Source organism: Prunus persica, chromosome G1, assembly GCF_000346465.2.
Source record: "Prunus persica cultivar Lovell chromosome G1, Prunus_persica_NCBIv2, whole genome shotgun sequence".
Lineage (NCBI taxonomy): Eukaryota > Viridiplantae > Streptophyta > Magnoliopsida > Rosales > Rosaceae > Prunus > Prunus persica.
The window spans coordinates 37,739,101-37,745,567 of NC_034009.1; the positions used below are offsets into that span (position 1 = coordinate 37,739,101).

The window sequence follows — 6,467 nt, forward strand, 5'->3', positions numbered from 1 at the left end:
TAAATACACTCCGTTTTTACAATATTATTATTATTATTATTTCAGTGATATTTGGGGAGGGGAGGGGGGATTCGAAAGACTTATTTTTATTTTTCAGAAATTTTCTTATTGTTCTACTTAAATTCTGGATCACACGACAACCTTGCCTTCTGAATATTAGGTACCTAAAAAATTCTTTTATTTTCCATTCCTTCTTCCCTTCTATATGATATAATAATTAGATGCAAATTTTGATTCTTTCTTTCTAATGGCAACCGGCCACCTAATTCTTCTTTTTCATATCCAACAAAGCTATTAATGGGAAGCCTTCTGGTTTAGAAGATCCAATTACATGATGCGTAAATTGTACTTGCTAGCTAGATTCATTTGCTTTCAGAGTAGCAGAAGCCAAATTCATTGGTTAGGATTAGTCGATTGAATGTGACATGATTACCGGATTGCCAGACCTATTAAAAATGTTTTTCGTGTTCAAGATGGATAATTCTCCATGTGTCCAGTGTCTGCTATAATCTACGTACACTCCTTCATTGATGCTTTCTTGATCAAAGTTCTTAGTTTCATCTTCATTCTAATGTCATTCAATCTCCTGCACATATACATTCATCAGAAATTGATGGCTTTCTAACTCTTGGGGACTATCTTCTGGTAATTTCGATGACAAGTTGAACATCAGCATGAGGATCTTGAGGCTCTTCGTGAGAGAGTGACTGCTCATTATTGACTTCTGTGGTGGAGAAGGTTGGACATGTTGCTGTAGGGATACTTCATCTTCATTCTCGTTGATTAGCCTTGGAGGTAACTTGAACTGCTCATTACTTACTTGGTACTGCCACAAATTCATCTTCTTCAAACTCAAAATTGGTATTAGTATTATGAGTCTATATACTATCTTTCTGTGCAATTGTATTGTGGGCAATAAAATAATATATAACCTTTAAAATTTTCAGGAAATCTATTAAAATGACCAACTCACAATCCTTGGATTAAGCTTCTCTTTAGTTTCAGGGTTACAACCCCAAACATGAAATGTAACAAACTAGGCTTCATACCTGTCGATTGTTCAAATGGCGTCTTAGGAACAGACTTACTTGGTACACGGTGCATGGTTATCTTCAATACTTTTTCCCACAAGAATTTAGGCTCGTCATCATGCTCCTCACCATTTCCTTCAACATTTTGTTTCGTCTCTCTACAACTCCATTTTGATGAGGAGTACCAGCAGTGGTGTATTGTGCAAGAATCCCAAATTTTTATGCCAAAACATAAAACAATTTTCTCTTGAAATATGCCCTGTTCTTCTATGCCAAAACATAAAAGAATTTTCATTAATAAGCAATCTTTTATTAGAGATAGAACTATCAACATGCATACATTGGACAGAAGTAGAACATGCTCTAATAAGCAATCTTCATTAATCTCCATGCACTTATAATTCCCATTGTGCAGAAAGTACAACATGCTCTAACCTTGCTTTATTGCAGCACAACTAATTCATAAAAACACTAATATATGAATTCTACACCTTTGGACAGAAGAAAACACACTTAACATATACATCTTATCTACAATTTTTGGCTTCTATATCTTCGAACTAAGAACATTGTTGAAGCAATTCACTTTAGCAATTGGATTCAGTGAGTCTTTCAAGTTCTTCGATGCAGTGATACCAAGAACAGAAACTGGTCACAGAGAGAATCTGCTAATTGAAAACAAAGTTTTTTCTTTAGGTCAAGACTGAAACTTCATTCCAAGGCCAGAAAATCGGAAAAAAGGCTTACAATGAAGGAAAGAAAGCAGAACTGAAAGCCTTTCAACTGAATCCATACAACCCAGCAAAGAAAAACTTTCAACCCAAAACAAAAAGAAACTTAAGAAGGACATGGGAGTCAAAGTTTCGTTTTTGAAGAATTGAAGAATTGAGTTTTCAATTGGAACAGAATGAAACCCTACAATTCCTTTAAGCAATCTACTGACCCTTTTTCAATTTTCTTAAGCTGAAGCGTGAAATGATTCAGGTTTTGATTAAATTCTTTGGTAGTGTCGTTTTACCTTACTGGTTACTTTCTCATTGTATCGTTTCTTAAGCTGTGCAAACCTAAATACACTCTATCTAGACTATATCAAGCCTACCCCAGTGAGACTTATATAATAAACTAAGCCCAGCAAAAAATTTCCTAACACTATATTCTCAAAACAGTACGAACTACGCACTGCAGGGCCCTCTGGTAATTATTTGAACTGGGAAGGACATATGACATAACTACTTTTCTAGTTTTGTCTCGTTAAACAATCTTCATCGTGTTTGCATGCTTTTGGGTAGCTTGAGAGGTAATCTCAACACCATAATCTGATTACCAGAAAAAAGAAGGAACAATGAAAGCAAGGGCACGGATGAGATGAGATGAACTTAAAATGAAGAATTTACGAATCTGGTTACTCCGAGCCCTAAGGTTGTGTAAAACTTAACCTAAAATAAAATCGAGCAGAACCAAATGAACACATTCCAGAAAAGGAAGCTGAAAAATTGGGTGTGCGAGAATATGCATCTATGTACCATGCACAATTTTATATGTATTGAGTTAATAGTTTTGAGCTTGTTTCCGATAAAGCTAAAAGCACAAGGAAAATTAATAGCACCACAAAAGCCAGCCTACACGTAAACCATTCACAAGACAAAACAAGTCATTAACAACCTAACAACGCACATAATGTCCAAGGGGCATCCATCATTTTCCAAAATGAGCAGAGGTTCTCAGTAAAAACATCTCTTGATTATGTTGTTACCATGCAGCATTAACAGTGTTAAAACTCTGATCCTTGTGGTCCTCCAACACCTAACAAAAAGCTTTTATTTCCAAGATACACGGTTAGTTCTGAAAACAAAACTTAACAAATTTGAAGCATACTTTAAAAGGAGGAAAACGACATACCGTGTATCAATCAGGGTCAGCATACTTTGCCTTCTTTGCCTTCTTTGCCTTCTTTGACTTCTTTGCCTTCTTTGCCTTCTTTGCCATAGGATGTACCACCTAAATTTTTACATAAACCCAACAAAACCACGATAGAATATATGTAAAAAGAAACAGAGATGAACAACATTTTCCAGTTGCATGAACAATGTGTCCAAGAGCGCAAGTCCAAAATGCCGTACATAAATTGGGGGAGTGAACAATTAAAGTTGGCACTGCGTCGACAACGTAAGACAACATGCATTGCTACTGATACAACTTTTAACAGTGAGTTGAAAATTTTAAGTTGCTAACAGATTGTGGAAAGATAAGAAAACCTGAGGATTATTCTCCAGCCCAAGACTCTTCTGTAAATCATCCAGCATTTCAATCCAGCGGCTAAAATATGAAAGAAAGAGTGGTATTTAGGGGAAAAATCCATGAGACATAAAGAACATCAGTGGAAGTACGAAAACTGCATTACTGTCAACAATGGTCAGAACAGATTGTTGTGAAAAAAGCCTCACACAACACCTCCAGCAGAATATTGTAAGATGAGTTAGCACTTCTATATAAATAAAAAAAACTTTAAATAGTGATGTCACACGGGAAAAACAAAGAAGGGAGAGAATTGGGAACCTGTCAACGTCTGCCTTCCCCTTAATTGAACAAATATAGTCGTTGAAATCAGACAGTTTCTTCCGACATTTAATAGATTCGTAGCGTGCCAGACTGGAGCACATATCTTCCAAACGGCCAAGCAAGTCACTTCAAACAAAGAACAAAAATGCGTGCTCTTCTTAGTCAAGAACAGGAAACCAAAAGGCAAATCCGCAAGGCTAACAAAACCAACTCAGTAAAAAGAATGAGTTCCAGCAGCTTTCTCGTAGATGATATAGATAAGAGACCAAAGAAATAAGGTCGGTCTCTTAGTAAAAAATCAGAAATGAAAAGACAAACTCACATGTACAAACAGAAACAAACAAACAAACCACCTACAGTAGGAGTAGTGTCGGACCTCTTACACAACTAATTTTATGTAATGAGCAGAGATTAGAGTCAAAAAAAGAAAGAAGGGAGGGAATGAGGAACCTGCAGGCAGGTGGGATGGTCCCAAGGGTTCTTCAATCTACCGATAGCATCAACGATAATGGATTTTTGTGCATCGAGTTTCTCAGCTTCCTCGCAACAAATGTCACTATCCAATTCATCTGATTCATGATATGGAAGCAATAAAAAGTTAAGAGCTAAATGATTTGAATGCACATACAAGTGAAACAAAATCTAGATTAGCGACCCCCACCAGAGCAATCATTGAAGGATGTAACAGGAGGAGCGAGCATTGCATTCTTGTAAGTAATAGGTGTTTCAGAAAACACAGCCTTGAACAATATCGAGAAGAGTTCAATTACTCAGAGATGATAATTGGATTAAGGGATAAAAGCGTTTTGACATTCTACAAAGTCAAAAGGAAAATGTGATAAGAAACAGCAGGTTTGGTTAATACTTGCTGTTATCTCCATATTACATCATAGAGAATCTCTTCGTCATAATTGGACAACAAGAATTTGTAAAAACACATAACCCGCACTAAAGATTCAGCAATCAGTTCCACATGCAAGAAGCTGATTGATCCAATGTATAGACTGACACTGAAGGCACATATTCATACTCTAAAAGTTTTAAAAGGTCAGGAATACACATAGTTATGTATGGGAAATTTCCGTGGACAAGAATGCACACACTCCAGAACACGTATTGCAGAACGATCCATATTTCAAGAAATTAAAACCTAAATCAAGCTTGCTTTGCGTGTACAGATTTGTTAAAGAACACCACAAGAGAATATACATAAACAAACAGAAACAGAGATGATGATGACAACATTTGTATGCATGTACAAGGATATTCCATGACCTATGTGCCCCAGAGCACAAGTCCAAAATGTCCTATATAAATTAGGAGCATGAACAATTATAGTTGGGACTGTCAATAATATAAGACGAAACACGGAGTGCTACAAATATAACATTTAGCAGTTAACCACCGTAGATACAACAATTCCAGATATTCACCTAAGGGAATCTACTAGACACCAAAGGAGATACTCAAATCAGATTTTTGAGAGAGAGAATACCTGAGAGGAAAACTCAAGTCCAAGACTTTTCTTCAATTCAACATAATATTCAGGCCAACCGCTGAAATATGCAAGAAAGAGTGGTGCTCAGGGGAAAAACCACGCATCAAAAACTAAAATGCAAACAAATCCACTACTAGACAACTGTTAGAGATCTAAAACGATGGATTTCATGTACTTGGCATAGATTAAAGGTCATAGCATGAAGACCAACCTCTTAGTAAAACATCTGAAACAAAATTGCAAACCCACAAATACAAACAAAAAACAAAGAGAAATAATGTGCTCTTGGTCAAGAATCGAAAACCAAAAGGCAAACCCACAAAACAGACTATCAAAAACATGGAAAGCAAACCAACTCAGACGAGGGTCAGAGTTATTAAACAATGTCGACCACTTAGTTAGCATAGATTAGGGGCCAAGGAGCTAAGCCCATCAACTTAGTCAAATCAGAACACCCACTACTATGGGACGACTGTCAGAGACTGAGAGCTACAAAACAATGGCTGTCACGTAATAAGCACGGGCAACAACAACAAAAAAGGAAAGAAGGGTGATAATGAGGAACCTGTCATCGGCTGCCATCGACCTAAGGTTATCAATATACTTCTCCAGATCCATAAGGTCCAATTCCAAAAACCCTTTGTTTTCTTGGAGAATGTTTTGAACGTGATCCAATTTGCCAACAAAGACACTTTAACAAAAATATGTGCCCTCAGTCAAGAACCGCAAAGTGAAAGGCAACAAACACAGAAGACAAGATCAAAAGGAAACGGACTCACTACTAAGACGAGCACAGATTAGAGGCAAAACAGAAACAACGGGAGAATGAGGAACCTGTCAGCAGGAAAGAACTTCTTCTGTGAATTAATAACGTCGATGGTATGTGATTTTTTCTCATTCCAAATTCTCGCAGCTTCCTCGTTAGAGATGTATTGTTCTTTCTTCACAGGTCTTTTTCCTACATAAAGATGTTGCAAATCAAATAAACTCAATTCCCAGTAATAAAAAAATTAGCATACTTTTAGCAGATCTCCCCTGATCTGAAAAAAGAACAGTTCGCAAGTCATCTTCGAAATCATCAGCATCAGAATCTGTGTAGACGGCCATGTCAGAGCCTCAAATAAAACTTTTTAAAAAAAAGCAAGAAAAAGGAAATATATTATTATTATTTTTTAAAGTGAGAAGCATTTACGACTTACCAGTGTCAGAGTTCGTGAAGACGCCACCACCAGAATCATCAACAGAGCACAGTCAAGGAGACAACAAATAATTCAATAATCAAAGCATATCTCATGAGAATTAATAACATGAAAGACACCAAATTCAAACATGAAAGGCAATATAAAAAAGGATATAACCTAGTAGCTTCACATTTGTGT

At 36.5% G+C, this 6,467-nt stretch overlaps 1 long non-coding RNA gene across 6 annotated transcripts; it reads right to left on the minus strand.

Moving 5' to 3' along the window:
• LOC109948479 lies at positions 502 to 6,172 on the minus strand. 6 transcript variants are annotated; one of them, XR_002271123.1, is made up of 8 exons: positions 5,923 to 6,172; positions 5,086 to 5,146; positions 4,252 to 4,330; positions 4,041 to 4,159; positions 3,588 to 3,716; positions 3,287 to 3,347; positions 2,931 to 3,029; positions 502 to 2,845 (listed from the first exon to the last, which is right to left on the minus strand). It is a non-coding gene; the product is annotated as an uncharacterized LOC109948479 (long non-coding RNA). The 6 variants fall into 6 exon arrangements; XR_002271126.1 differs by adding an exon at positions 5,654 to 5,779 and having other exon boundaries at positions 2,931 to 3,347; XR_002271116.1 differs by having other exon boundaries at positions 2,931 to 3,347.